The sequence below is a fragment of the Anastrepha obliqua genome, chromosome 2 (assembly GCF_027943255.1).
Source record: "Anastrepha obliqua isolate idAnaObli1 chromosome 2, idAnaObli1_1.0, whole genome shotgun sequence".
NCBI classification, from domain to species: Eukaryota; Metazoa; Arthropoda; class Insecta; order Diptera; family Tephritidae; genus Anastrepha; species Anastrepha obliqua.
Window position 1 is genome coordinate 101,846,004 of NC_072893.1, and position 27,373 is coordinate 101,873,376.

Consider the following 27,373-nt stretch of genomic DNA (forward strand, 5'->3'; position numbering starts at 1 on the left):
TTACCATACATTTTTTCCTTCATATATAATAAAAAAATTAATAATAATAACATTAAAACAACAGGTATTATTAACAAACTTGGTTTTATTTTAAATTCTTCAAGTAAATCAAATTAATAATAATCAATAAGAAGGCATATGCAAATACAAATACGTGAATTTATATATGTACATATGCGCATATACATACACATATACGCTCACTTAAGTAGGAGAGAGCAAGATGTCGAACGTTGCCTTTCGTTTGCTTTGTTTGCTTTGTCGTGCGTTCCGCGCTTTCGGTAGCAGTTCATTCAAGGTAACGACAAATGAGCAAGGTAACGACACATTTTTTCGTGCGTGCAGCCGGCTAAATCGAATTATAAGACGTTATCACGTCAAAAAAAACAAAGGGACTAGATACGCAATTTTATAAATAATACACATACGATCAGCCGCTCCAAATATGTGAATCATATGTAGACTGAACCTTTTCTTCTAGTGAAAATTTTATATATCCGTGAAAATTAATCTAGTTATGAGAAAAATTAACTGAATCTAAGCGTCATGATTTGTGCAGATTCAGAGGCAGTCAAAGGGGCTACTCAGCCAGAGCCGAGATGACTCAATAACACCAGCGACATAAGCGATGTACATCATTTCACATAATTTTTCATTCCACTTCTTTAGATCCAGTTCACTCAGTCGGCAAAGTCAGGTTTGGCTCCATTTACACATTCTTTTAATTCCATCCAACACCATAGTTGGTTACATTCACGTGTTCTATTTCCTAGTGAACGAATATTATTGTCGAAGTAGCTGGAACTAGAAAATAAGGTCCTGAGGCAGATGCGTTTTTTTAGTTTTACAACTACTCTGTGACTATTTTTTGTGCAATACTTTCTGTCACACCGGAGTTAGTGTGTGGTGAAAGTTCCCAGTTTTCGCGAAAAGCTTGCTGCAGGTGTACTAAACTGATGCTTTTCCTTGGCCATTTCTCGATTTTTGCAACTTGCCCTAAAGTGAGGATTGGATATCAGACGTTCGCAAGGTTAAATACCAACTTAGTCCAATCATTGAAGTGAATCGATAAAAGTCAATTCGCCAATGTAGACCAACTTCCTTCTTTTTACTTTGAAGGATTTCAAGATCTACAACTTAATTAGGAAAGTGCAGTTTCCGGCTCATTTGATAAAAAATGCAATAATTCAATCAATAAAAAATAAACATATCGGAACTAAATATAATAATTTAGATACCATGGGTCAAAACTTTCAAATGCAGCATATTTTTGAATTAAAGAATTTTTTGTATACGTTTTACGAAATTTAAGAGGATTATAATTATGTATGTACATAAGCACTCTGCTCAAACGGTTGCTCTAAGTCGCTAAGCATACAAATGACATCTAATGAGATTTATGACTTTTTGCTGTTATGTTCGTTTATTACTGTCAAAGCAGCACCAGCCAAACCTCCTTCGCATATCCATTGTGTCTTAAATATCTCTACGTATCTGGGTATATGTAAGGTTTTCATGGGTCGCGTGTGAAGGGGTCTTAAATTGTCATTTAGTTAAGGCGATGTTTATGAATTATGAGACACGTTGCTGTGAAATATTTGGACGATTTATGCTCGTAAGTTTTAAGCAAAGCTGGTATGTGAGCAGCTTGACTTTTGCGGTAAGAGAGACAGAATATGTGTGAGATCCCAAATGCATGATTAAAGTGTGTGTGGTTATGTAATCACGCAGATAAATACGTCTTAACATTCCGAATGAAGGTGCACATATTAATGGATATGGGATCCCGCTTTTGATTACATTCCACAATTATAATTTGGTATTGTCGTGGGTAAATTTTTTCTTCAAGAAAATACAATTCTACAATTTCTTTATTTTTTATTTCATTTTTAATTTATTCGTGCAATGAATAAAATATTCTACAAATATATACTTTAAATCAATCGAGTGACTAAATTTATGTAATCTTAAAAGCGCTTTAGGTTTCACAATTCTTTGAAAGTGAAGAACTGAAGTGGTATTGACGGTTTTGGACAAGCACAGAATAATCCTAACGAGCAGAAGCAACAACATGTTTTACTTATGCGATGTGAAGGATGAATTTCCAAGAAAAGTATGGTACACCCGGCGTTATTAGAGCCATTGACTGGACACATATTCCCATCAAAGTTCTCCAGAACAATAAAGAAAGCTATTTTGATCGGAAAAATAGCTACAGCTTAGTGTTTCAAGCAGTAGAGGATGCTGAAAAAAGATTTACCGACATAAATTGGGGCGAGCCTGGATCACTACATAGCCGCAGAGTACTTCGAAGTTCAATTCTGTTTCGTACAGCGCAATCGGAGTCACAAACTTTGTTTCCACACCACGCCTTCATTTCGGGTGACTCTCCTTTAACAAAGTGGTGAGTAGTACCAGCATTACTGCAATTTGACTGCCTCGCAACGATATTTTAATAAAGTCCGAATTGTTGCAGAAAGCGACTTTCTAATATTAAAAAATCGATTCAGAAGATTGTTTCACTGTACAGAACAAACCAATATATATATTGTTGTTAACAACGAATGATCAGGCGGAGAAACTTTTTCCAATAAATTTTTGATTGAGTTAAAAACAGCTTATCGTAGCTTAAATAATACAATAGTAACAATTTAAAATTTAATTTAGTAAAATCTAAGATAGGCCACCGAATGAAAACAAGCTTTCGGTGGGACCTGGCAGTGGTGTACTTAGATGAAAGGCTTTGAAATAAAAATTGTGAGTCGAAAATCACAATTTAAGTATATTTTCCTTTGCCTTTAAAATATTATTTGTGATAGGAAAGAAGAATAACTGCGAAAACTAAATTAAAGTTTCCATCAACGAACGAAACAACTGAAGTAGAATAAATTAGCATTGTGTTACTCCGACACAATATGTGTTGATTTTTTTGCCAAAATCAGCAACTCCCCTTGGTAGTGTTGTTGATGTAATTTGTGCGTACAATGCGCAGACACGCACAAGATGTAGGTAAGCAACAAAAGAGGTTTTTACACAACTCCACTTCTGACAGGTCTGACAAATGACGTTACCGGTTTTGTAATCATTACAGTAAATGGTATGCACCGTTCCATTGTGCCACGAGTGATTCCGCTCCTTTCACTGCAGACGAGTACAACCAATACAATACGTATATGTTTATGTGTTTGTGTGTCTGCAGAAATCCGCTTGCCATTAATTTTTGGTATTTCCTCTCATTTGAAAATGACTTGTTGAAATACCTCTTAAAATTATTTGATGCATGTTTAAGCCTGTATTGTAATGGGACGTGGAAATACTTCTTTCTGCTTTAGAGTAAATGAAGCCAAAAAATATGAGACCTCACACATGCATACGAGTATATTCAAAGAATGTGAGAAGCACAAAAAGCTGTATCTTACAAGTAGGAAAGAAAATGCTAAGTTGGGTTGGCAGACGATACATTTGCAGTTACTCTAAGGTAGTTGAATGTCAAAAAAAAGAAAAAAACGAGCCACAAAAAATGTAATACATCATCATTTAAAAAAATGGTTTCAAAAAAACTTGTATTTGCAGTGCCTTTAAATTAAAGGGGAGTAGGGATGGAATATAATGTACATAAATTTGAGCATTGGTAACAGAAATACTTTTTCTGCGCTGCTTTCAGAACGAAATTTTAGGTTCGGATTGCAAAATCTTCACAAATAGAGGACTATGTTTAAGTTCGTGCGGTTTTTTTTCGAAATTTGAAACTTTATTGACGTAAAATGGTTACAAATTTAATATTCAAAGTATTGTCCATCGCTTACTACTACTTTTTCCCATCTTTCTGGCAATTCACGGATTCCCTTTGTGAAAAATTCGGTCGGTTTTGCCGCAATCCACGAATCGATCCATTTTTTGACTTCATCGTAATTACGGAAGTGCTGGTCAGCCAGGCCATGTTGCATCGATCGGAAGAGATAGTAATCGGATGGCGCAAGGTCTGGACTATACGGCGGGTGGGGTAGGACATCCCATTTGAGCGTTTCTAAGTATGTTTTGACCACTTGTGCAACATGTGGCCGAGCATTGTCATGTTGCAAAATAACTTTGTCGTGTCTATCGGCGTATTGCGGCCGTTTTTCTCGCAGTGCTCGGCTCAAACGCACCAATTGTCGTCGGTAGACATCCCCCGTAATCGTTTCATTCGGTTTCAGTAGCTCATAATACACAACACCCAGCTGGTCCCACCAGATACACAGCATAACCTTCAGGCCATGAATATTCTGCGCCGACGTCGATGTTGAAGCATGGCCAGGGTATCCATACGTTGCCCGACGTTTTGGATTGTCGTAATGGACCCACTTTTCATCGCCAGTCACAATTCGATGCAAAAAACCCTTTCTTTTGTGCCGTTGAAGCAGTTGTTCGCATGCCATAAAACGGCGTTCAACGTCTCTTGGCTTCAATTCATACGGCACCCAATGGCCTACCTTTCGGATCATTCCCATGGCTTTTAAACGTTTGGAAATGGTTGATTGATCAACTCCCAAAGTTTTTGCAACCTCTTCTTGCGTTTGAGCCGGATCTTGATCGAGCAATTCCTCCAATTCGGTATCCATGAACTTTGGCGGCGCACCCTCGCGTTCTTCGTCTTCCAAGCCAAAATCACCACTTTTAAAGCGTGCAAACCACTTCTGGCACGTTCGCTCAGCTAGAGCATGCTCACCATAAACTTCCACCAAGATACGATGACTTTCGGCTGCTTTTTTCTTCATATTAAAAAATTCCCCGCAAAAACACATTATTTGGCACGAAATTCGACATTTTCAAGTGTGGTAAAAATATTGTTGTTTACGCTTCAAATAAAAAACTTATACTGACGTTTTTGCCTTACGACAGTAGCTCTCCAAAGAATGTTTGGAAATGTGGATCGATGGAATAATAATCAAGTTACGCCATCTGTTGTAAAACCGCACGAACTTATCGATAGACCTATTATATGAAAAAGAGCGAAAACTTCACGCAGAAAAAATCGCACCCTTGAACAAACTTTTAAACAAAAAGGGACATTTTCGACATCAGACCAATAACGAAATTATCTAAATAAAAATGTCCTTAAGTATCAAGTACAGTTTTTCCGGTAAAATTGCATAAAAACGCATGAAAATTATTTTGATGTTAAATGTTATTAGCCCTAGATTCATTAGATGAGCTGCATAAAACGGACCGTTACATTTTTATGTCACGCGCGGGTTCAGCAGCACTTTTTTATTCAGTGACTCATATTGAAAGCCGGGCAAGCACAGAACGCAGTTTTTACTTGAAATATTTTCTTTTTGAAAAAATATATTTTTATCTCAACCTTTTTTTAAGATTTCACAAAAAATCTTGGAATTAAAAGATAAGCAAAATTTATATTCAAAGTTGCGTGTTACCTTGATGAAAGATATTTTTATGTTAAATATCAGGACGAATGCTCTGATGTACTTCGTATGGAAGCAGGTGTTCCACAATGAAGCGTTTTGGTGCCACTCTTATACATTATCTATACACATGATATACCCTGCCCAAGTGACGACAGCATGATTGCAACTTTTGCTGATGACACCGTTTTAATGACATCGAACAAATAAACGATGCCACAAACAAACTACAAAATCTACTTAATACAACGCTGACCTGGTTCAATACATGGGGAATCAAAAATAAAACAGATAAAACTATCCAAGTAATATACACAAACAGAAAGTATGATCCACAAATATTGACTATATATAATAAAATCATTAAATATGATACAAAAGCCAAATACAGGGTGGCTGATGAAAGCCTCTACCAAAAAAAAATTGAATAACTTTTTTTCTTTTTAAGTTATCTGTTCCATTTTTGTTTTAATTTGCAGATTGATCTTTGAAATTTATTAAAATGGATAACTGGGACACGCAAACAGAGAGAGTACAGGCGGATGTTTGGCGGCGATCCCCCGAGCAGATGGACCATAATGAGACTGGTGAATAATTTTGCTGAGCAAGGAACAGTCGCAAGAAGGCCTTATCATCGAAACCCACCAGTTCGGACGGAGGAAACGATCGCTGCTGTAGCTGCAGCTATACAAAGCAATCCAAGGGTTTCAACAAGAAGCTTTTCTGCTCAACTTGGTGTCAGCCGACAGTCTTTGCAAACAATAATGCACAAAGATTTAGACTTATTTCCCTACAAAATTCAAATGGTTAACAAACTGAATGCAGCAGACTTGCCGATTCGCTTGGAATTTTGCCAGAAGATCCTGCAAATGGTGGAAGAAGACCAAAACATGTTAAACTGCCTTTTCATGTCTGATGAGACCCATTTCGATTTAAACGGCAATGTGAACAAACAAAATTGTCGAATATGGAGTACTTCTAACCCACAGATACTCCACGAGACGGAATTGCATCCTCTTCGCGTGACAGTGTGGTGTGCGGTTTCTTCACGCTGTATTGTCGGGCCTTATTTTTTTGAAGAAAATGGTCACACCGTTACGGTTACTAGAGACCGTTATTTGAAAATGCTGAAAGAATTTTTCTATCCAGAACTACGCCGAAAGAGAATTCCTTTCAACTCTGTGTGGTTTCAACAAGATGGGGCAACGTCTCACATAGCCCAGACTGTTATGACAGAGTTGCGACGAAAATTTCCCAATAAACTGATTTCAAGAAACTCCGAATTTCATTGGCCCTCCAGGTCGCCTGTCCTTACTGCACCTGACTTTTTCTTGTGGGGTTTATGTAAACAAGAACTTTATAAAACAAAGCCAACAAATTTGGATGAACTAAAACAATCCATTCGGGCAACAATTGCGGCTATTCCTGTCGCAACTCTCAAAGCAGCAATGAACAACTTTTTACTAAGATGCCGCACTTGTGTCAACGAGCATGGGGGGCATTTAAATTCAATTATTTTTAAAACTATTATAGTTAAGCTACATTTAATAAAATTTAATGACCTTCAACTTGCAAAAAAAAAATAAATGAATTCCATACACTAAAAAAAAAGTTATTTGAGTTTCTTAATGTAGCAAAATTCAGCAGCCACCCTGTATTTAGGCATAATAAATTTAAATATGTATATAATTATAATATATTTTTTATCCAGAGGATAAATAACATTTTTGGCTTTCTGTTTTGGGCCACAGATGAATAATTTATTCGGATTACAACGTTTTAAGTAAGCTACCGATAGTTAGCCACAGGAAAACAAAGATTTTTTATTATTTATTTTTATCGGTTGGTATCATCGAAATCCCCACAACTTTTGAGTTAAATTTTAATAAGTATAAACTTTTGCAGTTATTATTGTAAATCTGGAATTTTTATCCATCGTCTTAAAGCATTCGCTGTCACATCGTTTATGGTAATAAGACCTCGAGTTTCTCGAAACGAATGTCAACGGCACGTGAAAGTTATCCGGCCTGCATGACTTAATGTAAACATGGAAAGGCATGGAAGCGAATAGAAGAAAAAAAGCTGTTTGGATGTAATATAAATGTAAATAAGACTCTGAGACCAAGTCGGCTCAATAACTGGTTCTGTAGAGATACTGCCACATTACTTCCATGGCGCTATCAGTAACAACGAGACCGTCTTATGGCAGCATCTACTAGTAACATACCAATTTTTCTAACTTTCTTCAAAAATTTGGTTTATATAAGCCGCAGTTAGCTTTATTTCTGCAAAGCAGCACCCACTTTGGAAGCAAGTTTTCATTCAGCCTTATCGTGAGTTTCGCCCTCGTTCAGAGAACAATTATACATATTGTAGTGAAAATAGCTACTACTTTCGCCCGATATTTATGTTCGAAGGTGAAAAATTTAAGAGCGAAATTTTTATTAAACTGAAAGCGGAAAGTGAAATATTTCGGTCGAAAAAGATACTGGGATACAAGGATGAAGATTTTAAAACATTGCTCAAACATAAAGAACTGCCCGAAATATATGTCCATGTCAAAATGGCATGTGATTTGAAAAGTAACTCGTCGATGGCCTATGCCATAGATGCCAGAGAAAAATGCATAAGTAATTTTCCAAATTCATGTATATACAAATATCGCTCACACGTCACAAAATTCTTGTTATGTCTTTGATAAAGAAATTATTTTTAAGTAGCGGATGTCAGATAGACGGCGATAAGACAAGGGTTGCCTGATCCCAGATGTAAATAGCACACCAACAAGTTAGATGTTATTGAAATTAACTTTTCTTTTATCTAACCCATTACACTTCTTAAATTTTCCACAAAGCATTGTGAGACACATAGAATAGCACATGGAATATCTGCGCGCACAAAAGCAATACTAAAGACGAGATTATAAGAATGAGCGGCATTCTCTTAATGGTTGGTGAAAGTGTTTTTGTGAATCCAACACCAACTGGACAGGGTTTAGCAGTCAAAAAGCATATCATCCTTGACGCCTAGTGCTGTGCGCTATTGTTTCTGAACGAAGCGAAATTTGCCAAATGGCGCAGCCGAAAAAAATACATATTCATACTAAGCACACACATACACAAAAACAAACATAGGTCTATGAATTATGAGCCAACAGGAAGTGAGGCGAGGTTAAGCATTATTTTCTTTTTTCTGTCTACGAAAAATGGCGGGAAAGAATAAAGGAAGAAGAGTCGTTTTGTAGCATAATGGCTTAATTTAAATAAACAAATGGGAAGTAGATGTGAAGCATGATGCCTTCGTTTTTATGGCGAATTGTGAAACCGTAACGGTACTATTGAGCAATTCGAAAATGGACTGAAAATTGCACTTTGTTTGCAAATTTATTAGCAGCATACGGCGGCCGCCGTAGCCGAATGGGTTGGTGCGTGACTACCATTCGGAATTCGCAGAGGGAACGTTGGTTCGAATCTCGGTGAAGACACCAATATTAAGAAAACCATTTTTCTAATAGCGGTCGCCCCTCGGCAGGCAATGGCAAACCTCCGAGTGTATTTCTGCCATGAAAAAGCTCCTCATCAAAATATCTGCCGTTCGAAGTCGGCTTGAAACTGTAGGTCGCTTCATTTGTGACACAACATCAAGACGCACACCACAAATAGGAGGAGGAGCTCGGAATTAATGGAATTTTCAATTAATTATATAAATTGCTAGATCTAATTTTTGTATGTGATAAAATAGAATTCGTGAGTGGAACATGGTTTCAGGAAAATGGGCTCCGCGGCTCCAATCTAGGTGACGCATCCTTGAAAGTCGCCTTTAGATGACAGTGAGGTCAGACACTTGCTCATTATCTTTATAGAAACACAAACCTGCCAGACCGAAATTCACTCCGAACAATGACTTATTTGGAGTATAGAAGCAACTGGATAATCTCACGTGGAATTTCGTTGCTACAAATCCGGTAATTTAGTTTGTTTATGAATGTTTAAATGTCCAAACTAAATATACATATGAAACTATTCTCCCCAAATTTGCTAGCTTCAGCTATACAAAGATAACCTCCAAGTTTTAGCAGAAAAGTATACAAATATGAGACTCAAGGGTCAGGATTACAAAAATAATAAAGTGCTCTTCACTTTTTATTGCCCTTTGCTTCGAAGTACTAAACTTTCGCTCCCCAATTTGAACTATGTACATAAAAATTCAGTATATTAAAAAATAGAACAGAAAGCAACAGCAAAAGCAAATTGACAATCAAGTATGTCAGTAGCTCCGTTATGATGTCACGATATCCGTGTTGTGTGTATGTTCGGTATCCAGAACTCTAAACCAGTGCACAGAAACTGGGACATGTACAACTGCTATCTCAACTACTCTGCAATGCAATGCTACTACAGCTGCTGCTTCCCATCTGTTTGAAGCATTTAAAGTGAATTGCGTCCGTGCACTCAGCCAAGTAAGCGAATAGTTTCTTACCCAACATCCTTTAAACCACGTGTGTATGTATGTGTGCATCTGAATATTCTGCCAACACATTTTTCCTCATCATCCTGTCGTATTATTCTGTCCTTATAATCTCTTAAAATTGTGTTCGTATTTTATAACATTTGCTTACAACTATAGTGAAAAATGTTAGCAAATTTAGTATCGCTTTTTATGTGTTATGTCGGAAAATTATTTAACTAAATAGTGACATTTTTATCGATGTGTTTTTGCCGTATTCGGGGAGAACCGTTATTCGATATGTGTGTAACTTATAAGTTTTTTGAGCGAAAGACTGGTTGATTTACATTTTGCAGGCTTATCAACTCTACTGCACTGATGAAGTTGAAAAAAAAAAACAAAACCAAAGCAATCTGAAAATGCATTGCCAGTACCACACTACGTTAAATAACTATAGCATAGGACGATGTAGCTCTTTTAGTTTTAATAATATTTTTTAATTAATTTTTTAATACTCTTTTCTAATTAATCAAATGTTTTGATTAAGCTTTTTTCGCGGCATTTTCAGCTTTGCTAATATATTATTTTACAAACCTCGGCTCAGTTTGTTCGTGATATTTTTTCATACACGTGATTCCTTGTTTATCACTAACAGTAATTCGCTTTAAATCACATTCAAATATTGTAGCACCCCATTCCAAGCTTATTTCTAAGCCTTTTCTATTCCCAGCTTCCCTGCTCGCTCTATGTCGATTAACTTGTCGAAAAATGTGCATGCGAAAGCAACAACAAAGTTATTGAGTAAGATTCGCCGCTAGCAAGTAGACTGGTATAACTCACTGTCGTACAAGCTTAAGTAATTTTAGGCGCGTTGCCAATATAGTATTATATGTTCATTTATACCAGTTGCTTAATCTATTCGCCACTTGCTAACGCTTGACGAAAAGAAGAGGTCTTTTGAATGCTGCTGATTTCAAGCAATGCTGTGACTACTTTTTTGGCCGTTTTCCATTCTTCAATAATGTATCATAACTCTTTCATTGAATTGTCGTCTAGAGCGGGGTATATATTCGAATTTTCAGAACAGGACTAGGAAAACTAGTTCGCTGCGGTTTTCGATGCCGCTTTAGATTAGTAAAAATCATAAATTTTTCAAGTGGTCTTTACCGCATACTTACATTTTTCATAGTAAAAAAGGACAACAATTTTCCAACCTTTCAATCATATCTAATTGAGAATCACTAAATAATCAGCATGAAGGTTTTTTAACTCTAAATCGATAAAGAATTTTCAAAACATCAAACTTTTTAATAAGAATTTTTAGAAAATCTAAAAGTGGCAGTATGTAGAGATCAAAAATTGCGTTGCTTTTTACATTTTTTTCTAGGCAATATTGTAAATTTTCTCTATATAAAAAAAAGTGAAACAATCGAATGAACGGGCTATAGAGCTGCATTTTTACAAAAATTCTGGCAAATAAGTTTGAAGTGTTGATGAAAGTTTGTTGTTTTTTTTTAATTTTTTTAATTTTGCGCAATGTTTGAAAATTTGAGTGCTATGACTTTTATTGTAGTATAAACTATATTTAAAAGAAAATTAAAAGAATAAATACATAATCACAACTTTGGCGAAACGTATTGTCACTGTTATTATTATGAACATAGGAGTACAAACATACATATATATATCGGCTTTTTGAAGGAGCCAACATGACATTCGTACTGTATTTCAGACATAAGGAGAAGCATACCAACTACAAACATTCAATTGAATTACCAATATTTTTTGCCAGTGGACACCACCTGTATGATTCACAACGTCCTTGCACACTATTAAAAAAAGTTTCGAAGTCAATTAGCAATTTATGCCAAACTGAAAGGAAGTCTTTGAAAGCGTTTTATGATTGACTAATACCAGAACTGGGTAACTCTCAAAGTAAAGAGGATTTCGATTCAATTTATGCAGTATATGTACTCATAGAACCTTTGCGACTCAATGCAGTGGCTAAGCTTTTGCAAATTGAGTATTTTAGATCATCAGCCGGGTAGTCCATCAGGTCGAGGGTACAATATTTTTTGTTGCCTTTTACGTGCACAAACACAAAAGCATTTTTCAGAAATGGTTAAAGGATCAGGCGAATGCTGAGGGTGGTTAGCAGTTAAAGTGCGTTTTTTGTTTAACAAAAAAAAAAATCGGTCGCAAGTAGAGATCGTGATATTCTGCCCAATAGAATGGCCAAATGCCTCACAATTCCATTTATGCTTTGCTCAAATGAAAGGAACTACTTGCAGATAATACTCTTTGATTCTTGAAAGCAAATCAGTAAAGACTTCTTTTTGATTTTTTAAAGCAAAACAACTGTATTGATTCCATTAGCAGTCGTAATGTTGCAAAGAAAGTTTTTGCACTTCAAAGCTTCCCTAAGTATGCCTTTCGAATGTTGAATTCTGAGTTATTTTTCGTTTTCATTCAACTTTGCGGAGCAAACCATGCGCCCACTGTGCATTATCCCGAATTACTGTTAACAATACAATAAATTTATACACAATTTCAAAGCTTAATCTAAATACAGCAAAGTGGCTGCTCATTAATGCGTCAATCCTCATTTATGACCTAGTGATCTCAGGACTATTCGTCAACGTGTATATCAATCACGAGCTTTGAAGACTCAACCTTCCCAGATATGCACGCAACAAACTAACAATCTAGCCGTCCTTTCGAAGTGCTGGATAAAATTATTTGAGACTTATAGACTTTTCACGGTGTTTGACAAAGTACCACATTGCATTTAATTGCAAAGCACTAGAGCATTGGATTTCATTCCACATTTCTTGATTGCCTTAAGTCCTACTTTAGTAACCGACATTCGGTAGTAGTTGTGGATAATGCTAAATCCTTTCAATTCGGTGCATCGTCAGATGTACAACAAAGAACTATTCTTGGGCCGGTATGGTTTCCTCTGTTTATTGGTTATATTCCTAATGCACCCAAGGAAACTTCGCACCCTTCCCTTTTTCTCTTCAATACTTGAAACATAATAATAAATATAAAATAAATAAATGACGCGTACACTTCTGTGAGGTGTTTGGTCGAGCTCCATCTCCTATTTGTGGCGTACGTCTTGATGTTGTTCCACAAATGGAGGGGCCAACACGCAGTTTCAAGCCGAATCCGAACGGTAGATATTTTTATGAAGAGCTTTTTTATGGCAGAAATGCAGTCAGAGGTTTGCCATTGCCTGCCGAGGTGTAACCGCTATTAGATAAACGTTTTTATTAATATTCCTGTTTCATGCACGGAGATTCGAACCTATATACTTCCGAATGGTGGTCACGACTCAACCATTCGGCTACGGCGGTCGCCACACATAATAATATTTGTATAAATTTACATTGAACCACTTATGCTTTCAATGAACCCCACACAAAAAAAAATCCTTTCTAGGTATTTCATTGCATGGAAATTTTATCAGATGGGAGTTAAATAGAGCCATCGAAAATTCCATTTAAATATTACTTATTGCTATTATTAATTTTATAATCTATCTGAATTGTAATCTTAGTCTGTAAGGAAGTATTAATCCAGTGGCATGACTAAATAAATTCCGCGCAATCGGAACAAATAAATAAAAATCAAAAGTATTCATCATTGGCGTTATTGTGTTTGCCGAAAGTAGGGAATAGTTCCCCCATTTCTTGATGCGTATCCATTATTCATACGTTCATAGCTTACAGGAAATCACAAAATTTGAAGCTGTAAATGCTTTTACACCACCAGCCGCAAGTTTGTCACATGGACAACGTACAGCTGCGAGCTGTTTCTGGCAGCAAAGGCAACACAAATCATATTCCTAGCAAACCATTTGGTTCACCAACTAAAATCAATCAGTCAAACCACAGTGGCATGGCCTCATGCATGCAGTGCGGTATACTGATACAAGTGCATATGTACTTAGATGCACATACATGTACAAGGTGACCCACTTCATCTTCATGGAAATTAAAATTGCTTATATCCATATCAAATGCATCAGAATAATTTAGTTACGTGAAAACACTGGATACGTGAAACTCAGGGATACGTGAGAACATTTCGTATGCATGACCCTTAAAATGCGCGGCCATTGAGCTTGTCAAGAAGGGGACTGAATTGGTCTCAGAGACCTCGTACCTGGTCATCGGCATCGCCTTGACTGTTGTTAAAGGGAAATTGCAAAACTTATTTCTCAAGAAAGCGCAGAAGAAATGGAGCGCCTTTTCCTCATGTGCTATTTTGAAAACTCTTTAGCCGCAGCACAATAGACGTAGGACTCAGAAAGTCCTTCAATCTACAAACTAATATAATGTAATCATGGGACGATCGGCAAACATGTAGAAAAGTTTGGTTTTCCATTTAACCTCCATTGCAGAAGCTGTGGGGACCTTTCATATAAGGAGACTGTTGTGTACTTTCTCTTAACATGTCCGGGAATGGAAGCTAGACGGGGGCGGTGTGCTAACTTAAATCTCACCAATCTTCTCTATTATATCAATAGCTCTGGCTAAAGCACTAAAAATTAATATGTTTCTATCTACATATCTCCAGAAAGGATTTTTCTACATTGTATGCATAAACTTACAAAAGAGGCGTGTCTGCAAGCCAAAATGTGCTAAAAATCCTAATGTTTTTTTTTTTCAAACTGCAACCAATTAAAAATTACTCAATTAATTTGAAAACTATTTTTTGTTACAATATAAAACTATGAAATATTGGGTAGTCGAAAAAGTCTTTTCGTATTTTGTCAATAGATGTCGTTGGAGTCATCTATCTCCAGTGCTACCAATCACATTGTGTCATATCATATGGTGTTAGAAAATTGACATTTTAAGCTTCATTTAACCAAAAAAAAATTAAATTCGGAGAAGTTGAAAAAAAGTTATAGCTGTTCAAAAATTAGTGAAAATAATGAAGAAATTCGCTATATTTTGAAATTTTTGTATACAATAGGGAAGAATGCCACGCAAGCCACCAATGAAATTTGTGAAGTTTACGGAGACGATGCTGTATCAGTTCGTGTAGCACAACAATGGTTTGCTCGCTTCCGTTCTGAAAATTTCGATGTGAAAGATGCACCTCGCTCCGGTCGACCTATCGTTGAAAAAGTCGATGAAATGATGGAAAAGATTGACCAGGACCGTCACATAAGCTGCCATGACATCGCCAAGGCACTAAACATTCATCATCAAACGGTTTTGAAAACGGTTTTAAAAAAGACTGGTTACAAAAAGAAGCTCGATGTTTGGGTACCACATGAATTGTCTGTGAAAAATTTAATGGACCGAATTAACATCTGCGATTCTTCACTGAAACGAAATGAAATCTGACCATTTTTGAAGCGAATGGTAACAGGAGACGAAAAGTGGATCAAATACGACAATAATGTGCGAAAAAGATCATGGTGCAAGGGTAGTGAAGCTCAACAAATGGTCACAAAGCCAGGATTGACGCCTCGAAAGGTTATGCTGTGTGTTGGTGGGATTGGAAAGGAACCATCCACTATGAGCTGCTCCAGCTCGCTCGACCGATTGATTCTACCCTTTACTATCAACAACTGATGAGATTGAAGCAAGCAATCGAAAAAAACGGCCAGAACTGATCAGCAGAAAGGGCGTTGTCTTCCATCAGGACAACGCTAGGCCACATACATCATTAACCGGCCGAATTTTTCGACGGAAGTGGATCAGCTCACTACTCGTCAACCCGTTACCCGCGGTCCCGCTGCGTCTCTGCCGCAGTCCTTACTTTAACAGTGTGCGGGCTAATTATTTATATATTTATTTAACGTAAATAAGGGGTACATAAATATTTTTGAATCTTTTTTTCAATTGGAAAGACTAAAGCTTGCCATTAAACAAGAACTATAATTTCAATCAAATGGCTTCTACGTAATTTTTCAGTACATTTGTGTGCGTGAGAAGTGCCGAATCTCTCATCAATATCATCCTCGATTTCATGTACCAACTCTGGAATCATATTTGGATAGAAGGCATCTCTAAACGGCATCACACAAAAATTAGCCTGAAAATATCTCTTTGTATCATTTCGCACGGGTATATAAATTCCGAAATGGCGAAGTCGTACACCAAAGGCGTGCATGTTACAAATTTGAGACGACTTCGGATAATCTTATTGCTTTCTATTACTTTTTTGACTCAATAAAATTCAGTTTCGAATAAAAAGTACAGCATTTGGAGTAGTTGTTTCTCAACTAAGGCACCCTGTTATACAAACACAAGTACCTAGATATGTTCCGTAAGTTGCAATGTTTGCATTAAGAATTAGATATGTTGATAAATAGTGATACTTGCTGTGGGTGTTCCATTTTGGTTTAATAACCATTATGGGAAATAAAGTGAGAAATATTAAAGCACTACTCATACAAGGATTGGCTTCATGTTTACCCCATTCCTTCAATTGACTGATGACATTCTGAACTATTTTAGGAATGGCAGCAAAGTGCAGCAGCCATAGTAATATAGACAGACATCGACACTTTGCTCGGAAGTCACCGCTGTTCATTGCATTTTCTGGGCTTGCTCTGGTGTCCTTGTAAATTGCGCTCTCATTCAACTATACTGGCAATGCGACTAGATGGCTAGTGGCATACGACCGAACGTGCTAAACGTTCTAGTATCCTTCCTTGGAGCTGAAAACGTTTGTGTGAACGATTTGTTTGCATGTATATATGTTTGTACTTTTAAACATTGGAAGCGTAAGGTCGAGTGTATGCATATATTTATTTATTGAAGCTGAAAGTAACTGAATGAAGTGTAAAATTGGAAATTGATTTCTGCCATGCAGCTGACAGTAGTTCTAATGATATTTTCATAGCAATACAAGTAACTGGGGAGGGACTACAACACACAGCGCCTCTGGGTAATTTCTGTTTTTATTCGAGATTAAAATAGTCTGCATTTAAGTTCTTATATTTGTTAACTGGCTAATTCAAGTGGACTGGGTCGGCACAATAAAGAGTTAGTAAGACTTACGTGGGATTGTTGCATCATAGTACTACCAATTGTCGGTCTTTTGGTAATACGTATACACTTTCCTAACAAGTTTTGAAGAAGTATGAGCCTCGTTATCACTCTAGTATGAGTCCATGTCATAGGAGCATCGAAGATGACGCGAAGATGGGTGAACTTGCTGGGATAGGACCCTCATTAAGCTCGACCGATGCGGAATCAGTGGAACCTCCCTTCAGCCAGATTAAGGCAAAACAAGAGTTGCACTATTACAGCATTGCACGTAGACTTTGAGAGGGACTAGCAACATGTGCTATATCCAGGAAGGCTAACCTCAAATACCAAACAACTGCTGACGATGGTCCAGATTAACCGCGGTTCTCACAGGACATGTTAAGATAGCAGAGCGTATAAAGAGGTTAAACATATCTCATAACAATATATACCGCAGTTGTAGAGAAGTGGTGAGATGGAAGCTCATCCCCACTATTTTTGCAATTGTTCAGCTTTATCAAAAGCAAAATTATAGGATTATTGGCAAATAATTCCAAAACATCACTAACGAAATTTCAGGCTTAGAACTTATACTATGTATACATAGCAAAGTGGATATAAGAAATAACCCTCATGGAAGCCCAACCACCAAAATAACAAGGCATTGTGGCATTAAAACGGCGCTAGACGCGAATGATATGCCACCCAAAACAAATAATAACATCAGCATTCAAAAAGATCCGCGGCCGCCGTAGCCGAGTGGGTTGGTGCGTGATTACCATTCGGAATTCACAGAGGGAACGTAGGTTCGAATCTCGGTGAAACACCAAAATTAAAAAAATCATTTTTCTAATAGCGGTCGCCCCTCGGCAGGCAATGGCAAACCTCCGAGTGTATTTCTGCCATGAAAAAGCTCCTCATAAAAATATCTGCCGTTCGGAGTCGGCTTGAAACTGTAGTCCCCTCCATTTGTGGAACAACATCAAGACGCACACCACAAATGGGAAGAAGAGCTCGGCCAAACACACAAAAAGGGTGTACGCGCCAATTATATATATATATATATATATATATATATATATTAGGGTGGTCCAAAAATGCATGGGAAAAAATTTATATTAAAATTTTTATGCTGCCGCCCCCCAAATGGTAAAGAATGAAAAATAAAAAGACCCGTATTTTTTTTTTTTAATCAGACCATATTTAATGGTGCCGCCGGGGCTTTGAAATATCCCATGTATTTTGCATGGGGAAAAAATACTTTTTCGTAGATTTCATGTAAAAACCTGTAAAATGAATATATTTTAACCGGATACCTCAGTTTCTCTTCATAATTGTTCAGGGAATAACAACCAATTATGAAATAATTAATTTTTTTGTATTAACTATTTTTTATAGAACCCCAAAAAGCCCCCATAAAACGAAAATCTAAGAAAAAATCGAAAAACAATATTTTATATTACTTTTATGAAAAATAGTTAATACAAAAAAAATTAATTATTTCATAATTGGTTGTTATTCCCTGACCAATTATGAAGAGAAACTGAGTTATCCGGTTAAAATATATTCATTTTCCAGGTTTTTACATGAAATCTACGAAAAAGTATTTTTTTCCCCATGCAAAATACATGGGATATTTCAAAGCCCCGGCGGCACCATTAAATATGGTCTGATTAAAAAAAAAAAAATACGGGTCTTTTTATTTTTCATTCTTTACTATTTTGGGGGGCGGCAGCATACAAATTTTTTTTGGACCACCCTAATATATATATATATATATTCAAAAAGATCCAATTCGACTTAGAGACATAATTCTCCCATCATCTGAGTCTTTTAAAATTTGTGTTTGAAAATAGTTTTGTAATTCTACTTGCTTCAAGCTTCTCTGTAAGTTTATGCAATTTATGTAGAAAAAACTAATCCAGAAAAGACTGAAAACTTCGAAACCCCAGATTAAGTTGTGCATAGTTATTAGCATGCACCGATATTGTGGGGCCTTACTTTATAAGATGCAAGGATATAACATTAATAAAGAAGGATCTACAAACAATAAATATCTCACAAGTTTTTATGTACATAAATTGCTTGCATGACTGACGTCCACTCGAAAATTCTTCATTTCGAAATTGCCAAATGCAAAAATAAAATTCTGACTATTTCTTGCTTTTAAACCCCTATAAACATTTAAGTGTTTGTTATTTTATTAAATTTCTTTGTATATGCATAAAAAATATTTGAAAACCATCGACATTTAGTCATTTTCATTGTATAGCCAGGCAAGTCAAATAAGAAGTTATAATACTAAATTGGTTTTTATGATGTCTAGTGTGTGTGTACGCTTTAAGATAGTTAACCTTGGACGAGTATAAGTGCAGCGCCAATATTTCGTGTCTGCGATAAAAAACTGTAACAAAATTGTGTCCGGGCTTACTCGCACGAACCGCTTCAGTAGCCGAGATACACTGTAGGTACAAATCCATGTCTGTGTACGGCATCCAGGAACCTTCATACCTACATTTATGTTAAATAGTTAGGTCAAACTAAACTTAGTAGTCCCCTCTACACAAATTCAACTTCATGATATTACTCAGCGGCGACGTTGCTTGGGTGAGTACAAATGCTTTCGAGTGTTTTTTTAGTGATTTACGTATAGCTGCACCCTTCACAGCTCTCGATGAAGCGCTTACCAATAAATGCTATAAAAATTACCGTTTTGTGTTTAAATGAAAACGCATTCCCCATTTTCTATGAGTTGACTATTTTCATTATGATGAAATGACTAAACTTTGAGAAATGATTAAACTTTCAAAAATGATTAAACATAACATTAAACATTAAACACACAGGCTGTGCCATAGCGCGCGTTAAAATAGTGTTTTGTTCTTTTTATTTCTTCTATTTATTAATGGTATCGATAGTTGTCTTAAATTTTCCAATTTCTTAAAAGGAATTAGTGATAAAAACATTAATATTTAGTTAGTCGACCCTTTGATTTGATAACGGTAGCAACGCTCGGGGTTGCTTTGCACATTCGGCTGTAGGTACAGTAAGTGAGTGGCGCTCTACTCGTGAATTAAAGCGTTTTTCAGGACCATTTGTGACGGTATACTGTGTTCCTTTATCTTACGTTTCAAAATAGCCCGCATTTGCCCTGTGTGGTTTGGATCTAGAGACTGCTGCCCAATCTAACAAAACATGTTATTGGCTCTAATCCAACGCATCGTAGTGGCTGATTTGTGACAAGAATCATTGTCTTGTTGGAATTGAACTATATCTGAAATATTTTTGCATTAACAAAGCCAAAAGTACAGTTTCTAATACATTTATGAGCTTTTGACTATTCATGCAACCCTCACAAATGACACCATAAGCAGCCATACAGCCGCAAATTATAATGCTGCCTCCCCCATGTTTGACAATGGATACCATGCAATCTGGATGGTATTCCTTACCAACCCGTGGCTTCACGAACGTCCGAACGTCACAGCAGGTGTTCCACATACCTGTAGTCGAGGACAAAAATGAATGTTGAATGAAAAAGATTTGTGTTATATCTTTGAATTGGACCAGGGTAAGAGCAATAGTTGTTGATATTTTAAATTCATGTAAACTAAGCCTCCCTCAAAGTTCGGTTCGTCAGAGTACACAACATTTGACCAATCTTCCTCCGAAAAATGTTGGTATCAGATAGTCTGTTTCTCCCGGGCTTTTCATCCTTTTAAACCTGCTTCCAGAAGCTCTCTTCTAGCTGTTTGCGCACTAACGAATTTTCCAATTTCTTCTGACTGCTGCCCTGACAGAAGTAGAACAGGAGATACTTTTTTGCGATTCTTGAGAGACTCTTGTATAAGTTCACTTTTTTCAAGATTGACTACCAAATTTAAAAAGCCAACATATTTTAAGCACTCTTTTGAAAATGCAACTTTTAAGACTTTACGCGCCAGGGATTTTCCCATTATGCAATTTAGTATTGTAATCAAAGGTTAAACATTCAAGTGACACACTTACAAAAAGAAGGGAGTATATGTACATATCCTTACATCCTTTGATAGCTGATTGGCCGAGCCTCCTAATATAATGACTTAGAGCTTTTTGCCACCTCCGAACGGTGTAAAATAAAACAAGCGGGAATAAAACAGGCTACTAGTGAGGTACTAACGAAATTTTTTTTATTTAAATTGGCAATGGTTACCATTTTGTATAGAATACAACATCATTGAAATGTCTGTCGAAACTTTGTACATTGAATCGAATCCGAGTGTTCTAACTTTCAATTTCTGCTGTATTGTTCCAGTGGAATTAAAGCAATAGCTTATGTTATGTTGGCTTTGAAGAATTCGCTCGATTGTGGCTTATTAGCAGGGATCTCAGAAAACTACACAATTACAAGACCAGAGGGTTCAACTTATATTACCTTGTTGGGCAATTTGCGCAACCTACCGTGAGAACTCATATATTAATTTTTGAGAGTCTCAGTAAGTTCCGTGTCCTTCGCTCATCGGTTAAGAGCTTTGGTTAAAAGCTTCCTTAACTATTCCCGATCTTTAAACTTTTCTGAACCTATACCATCGTACCGCTCTCGATGTTTATTAATTGACTTAAAACCACTTGATAGCAGACGCTCTATTCTATCGTGCTCACTTATTATTCGTATTATTTCTGGATCTATTGATTGTCCTTCCCTTTTAAGTAAAATTCAATTTAATATACCCAATATGAGGCTCCGACAGTACGAAACCTTTAAAATTGGCTTCTCGAGAACCAACTATGGGATGAATGCTCCGATTCCTAGGGCATGTTCAGATTTAAATATGTTTTTCAATTCTTCTGGTGCTGATTTTACATGGCCGTATGGCATCTTAGTCAATCATCTTAAATCGTTCTTTTCTTAGTAATTAATAAACTATTGTACATTAGCTTAATATAGTCTGTAAGAATGTATCCATTCAAAGACAATAAATAAATAAATAAAATAAATAAATAAAAAACTTGTGAAAACAGTAACTGTAATTTGATTTATATGCTAGGGCGGGTGCTCCCAAATGTTTTCTCAATCAATTTCCCAACGCCTCATTAGTCATTTTCTGACGCACTAATACCTATGTCACCGGGATATGTATTTCTATTTTCTATTTTTCGTTCTTCCTATAAGAAGTTTGAAGGAAATTTTGTTAAGGTTAAATCTCATGACCGGGCTTTGGGACATTTGATTTTCCAAACCAAAATATTCTGCGAAGCCTGTCAATATTAAAGAAAGATAGGATCTTTATTAAAGCTGATAATGCCACACCGCAAATTACCTTTATATATTCCGTGGCGAAATATAAAACCACCACAAATTGACAAGTTTTGACAATTTATTAAATTCGTTAGTGGTGTTTTGGAATTATTTGCCAACAATCCTATAATTTTGCTTTTGATAAAGTCATTTACATAACTATGGGCGGAGTTTCGAGTACCACTCAAGAATTAATCTGACATTTATTATACAAGCTCTTGTGGAGGTTTTCCATTTTCTTTCTACCCTTCTGCCCTTTTGGTTTGCAAGTGTGCTTGACTTAATGCAAGAATTTCTACTTTATCGTTGGTTTCATTTAAGTTTGCGGCTTAACTTCCACTTATTTCAAGCGTAAAAGGGCAAGTGGCTATTGCAGATATGCCTTTAGCAGCCGACACCAAAATCTCTCAAGCATTTCTAATTTATTTTTATATAAATTTATGAAATAAGTGTTCATTCTTCACGCTTTTCAGAAGCTCCAAGGAAGTTAAATTTTTTGATTTTAAATAACATTTAAGTAATATAACAATGCTCGTAACTTATTTTAATGCATTCACAAAATTTTATCTCATAATTCCTTAGAGAAAGTGAACGAAGGTAGCGGCATGGCATCACTAAGTATTAGTAGGGAATTTATTTTGCCTTTAGGGATTTTTTAATTATTTGCAATCATTTGTTGCACATACCATTTTCTTATATGGAGCAGCGAAATGAAATGAATTTTGAGCTGCATTTTATACACTAGAGGTTGACGTGGCGTATACGTACTTTAAAGCTGCTCAAACGAAATGAAATATATTAGATTTATGGGCGCAAAGTCGATATCCTGAGCTACATCACATTTTAGATAGAGTAATACTAAATAGATAAAGTCTATTTTTTTAAGTTAAGTGTCCTGCTCTACCTACTTGCGATATTTGTCAAATATATTGTTTAGTGCAAATGAGTTACTCGATACGTTTGGCGGCTAGCAAATGAGCTGTACATGAGGTGCGAATGCTAAAGCGTACTGGAGAGCGCTCCGATAAGTTGCATGCCAATTTGTGTTGTGATAATAAAATTAAGCCGCTGACAAGAGGTTTTTTTTTATTAAAACTTTTAAATCCCCACTGCTTTCCCCCTTTATTTTATACATCTGTCCATTGACATTAAGTACGTTGTTTAACAATTTGGCCAAGATTTACATACATCTCTTAAAGACCAGTGCCAAAGCGATAAAAATTAAAATAAACGAAATAATATACAATTAAATAATATTCAATAAAAGTTTCACTCTACATAATTACAATTGTGCAACAATTTAACAATATAACAGCAATTTAACTCCCTTTGAACAAATATTATTTTCTAGCATTCATTAAGTCGCTCTTTAAGCGTCTTTCAGTGTTTTTCCACTTTCCAAAAGTTTGCTGATTTCTGTTTTATTGTGTTCTTGTATTTTTTCAAAATGCCTTCTTGCTATTTTTTTGGTCTCTACGTCTACAGTTGCTATATTAAAAGTCCTGTGGATGTCATCATTTTTCGTGTACCTGTTAGACATGCTCAGAATTCGAAGAATCTTCGATTGTTGTCGTTGAATTTTTACTATATGAGACGTTTTAGCCGTTCCCCACACCTGTAGTCCATATAGCCAGATTGGTTTAATCATAGCTTTGCACACTAATAGTTTGTTCTGTATAGTAAGTCTGGATTTTGTGCTGATTAACCAATGAAGTTGTCGAAGTTTTTCTTTTATTTGTTTGATCTTTTGCTTTATGTGGTGATTCCAATTTAGTATCGAATCCAAATGTATTCCAAGGTATTTAGTAGTTGGTCTAATTGTAATTGCTTTGTCATTTATTTTAATTTTAACTGCAGTAAATTTTGTTTTGGTAGTAAATATAACCGGTTTTGTCTTCATTTATTTTTGAGCACCAATTATCGAAGCATTCCTTAACTGCGTTTGTGTATCGCTGCAGTTTTTCAGTAGCGATAGTTAAGCTTTTGTCCAAGAACGCTTCCTTGCGGAACTCCAGCTGTTATTTGATGAATATCTGAACACTGATTGTCATATTTAATATAGAAACTCCGTTCACATTTTTACTAAAGAAGCAAATGGAAATTTGCTCATTTAGAAGAATAAATCGAAAAAATTATATTTAGGAACAAAATATTATCTTAAAACCCTAAATATGAAAATTATTTTCCTTCTTGGTAGAGCTTTACAACGTTTTTCTAACTAATGCAACTGCGAAACTAAATTCCTATTAATCTAACTGATCGCATCTGGCAAACGTTTTCATGCATAAAATGCCAACTCATACATACATACGTGCTTCAAACTTGAATTCTCAGAACTACTGATACTGATTAAACGAGTTTTTCACACACGAAGGTGTGCAAATATTTGATTTACAGATTTTGTTTGCAGTTACAAAGTTCAATTTAACTTTCCCATAAAAAAAACCAAAAAAATAATTTATGGGAATTCGTTAATGCGCAACAGAGAGTCAGAGAGTGCGGTGTTCAAAAATAATGGAAAGCAAACACATTGTAAATATGTAAATATATGCGGAGGGCGATAAAAATAACAGCAATGCAAAATGCATGCGTTGTTGTTGTTTTAATGCTGTTAGATAATTTGTAATACTGTATGTAAAGTGGAGAAACATTTTCTTCGTCCTGCGTTTACAAGACAAATGTAGAAGATACTACAAGTAATCACCTAACACAGAACTATGCAAAAGTGCAAAAGCTCATTTTTAAATAAGTACCAGATCCACTGGCAAATACCCGGCAAGTGCTGCTCTGTCGTCAAGTTAAAGTGTATGCAAAATTAAAGATATAAATCAGCAGATGTAACGCGTGATTTTTTAGTTTATCGCGCGCTTCTTCCATTTTATGGTCAGTTTAATCGACCCACTGAAGCGGCTATTCGAGCTATTGTGACTAAATTTAGAACCAAATTTACATTATTGGATATCAAACCATCAACCCGCTTACGTAGAGTGCGAACTGAAGAAAATATCGCAGCTGTATCGGCCAGTGTTAATGATGACCATCAATTATCGATTCGTCGCCGTTCGCAGCAATTGGGGCTCTGTTGCTCAACAACGTGGAAAATTTTGCGAAAGGATTTAGGTGTGAGGCCTTTCAAAATACAGCTGGTGCAAGAATTGAAGCCGAACGACTTACCGCAACGCAGAATTTTTGGTGAATGGGCTCTTGGAATGTTGGCCGAAGATCCACTTTTTATCGAAAAATTGTGTTCAGCGACAAAGCTCATTTTTGGATCAATGGGTACGTAAATAAGCAGAATTGTCGATTTTGGAGTGAAGATCAGCCAGAAGAATTGCTAGAGCTACCAATGTATCCAGAAAAGGTCACAGTTTGGTGCGGTTTATGGGCTGGAAGTATCATTGGACCGTACTTCTTCAAAGATGCTGCGAATCGTAACGTAACTGTGAATGGTGAGCGCTACCGTGAAATGACTTGCATAAAATGTGGTTTTAGCAAGACGGTGCCACATGCCACACAGCACGCGTAACAATGGACTTTTTGAGAGGCGAGTTCGGTGAACATTTCATTTCACGTTCGGGACCTGTCAATTGGCCACCCAGATCGTGCGATATAACGCCTTTAGATTATTTTTTGTGGGGCTGTGTTAAAGCTCATGTCTATTCGGACAAGCCTGCTTCAATTAACGCATTGGAAAACAACATCAAAGTATTTATATGTTTGATACCGGCCGAAACATTGGAAAGAGTATGCCAAAATTGGACTAAGAGGATGGAGCGCAGTCGCGGTCAACATTTGCATGAAATAATCTTGAAACATTAAGTTATATGGACTGTACTATCGATTTAAATAAAAATTTCATGAATTTTTCTAAATTTTACGTGTTTTTTTTGAAAAACTTTCCTATAGCTCTTAAAAAGTCACCCGTGACTTCATCATCAGTCAACGCTATAACCTGGGTGGGTTTTGCCTTACTCCACTATTCTAAATCAGACTTCTCTATCATTTGCTAGTGATATTTGGATTCTGGTGGCTTTGGTGTACAATTCAATGCTGATACTTTGGCTTTCACAATTACACAATACCACCATGATGCTGCAGTGCTAAATTTGAGTGAATTGCAATTTTTCCACATTTTAAGCTTTGCCTGACACCTCTTTTGGTGGCGCTGCTGATATTGAACAATGTCTTCTTGCCCAGCGGTTTAGTTTTGCGGGGAAACTAAATCATCGCGGCATATAGGTAACTCCTTTTCGTGCTGTCGAATGCAGCTTTGAGGTCGACGCAAAGATGATGAGTACCGATTCTCCTTTCATGCATCTTTCCCAAAACTTGGGCTATTGTGAATAACTGGTTGGTTGTCGATTTTCCTGGTCCAAAGCTAGATTGATAGGATTCAGCCAGTTGGTTGTTGGTGAGCTTCAGCCTTTCACACAATACGCTCGCTGGTAGCAGGCATGCTTTCATTCGATGCAATCTTTGGCCGCATCGTGCTTCTCTTTCATCGGGGTATGGGCGCAATTGAGCGAGATATTGAAAAATCTCTCTTGGACATAGTTTATTACAAAACGCTCGTCGACCGGAGTGAATGAAAGTACTTGGCGACGAAGTTTCTCTCCCACTACAAATCCTACACCGAATTTGCGCTCCTTAACATGTCAACTGTAGTAGACGTCGCAAGGTCCAATCTTCTTCTGTTGCGTACGGTTCATCGCATCTCTTGAATGGCAGTGATGCCCGCTTTTACTCTTACGAGGACATCAACCAGCCAGGTTTTATAGCTTCTTATAAAATGGTAATTTTTGTAAAGGCGCGGTGCAAAAAATATCTTTTTTTTCATGTACATGTGGTATGGCTGTCTGCCTCGTTCAGCTACATTATAAGCCATCAGTTAAAAATCAACGGGATTTTCAACAAATTGAGACTTGCCTTAACTTTGCAGTGTAAAAGTGAAAAGTCTATGGAATTTATCTAATATTTGTATTGTATAAAGTTTCAAATTTGAAAAATATGTGGCTTTTGTTAAACAATGAGTTATCCTTTAAAGAAAAACTAATAACCATACAAAGCTGTTGGCAGGTAGTTCGGTAAATATAGGGTGTTTTTTTTAGAGGTTAGGTTTTCAAGATGAAATAAAACATATATAATTTAATGTTATGGCCAAGAATTTAGCTTTATTATAAAGATAAGGGTTTGCCATTATGTTTTAAAAATGATTTCGGGCAAGTGGCCGCCGCGGCTGGCTCGAA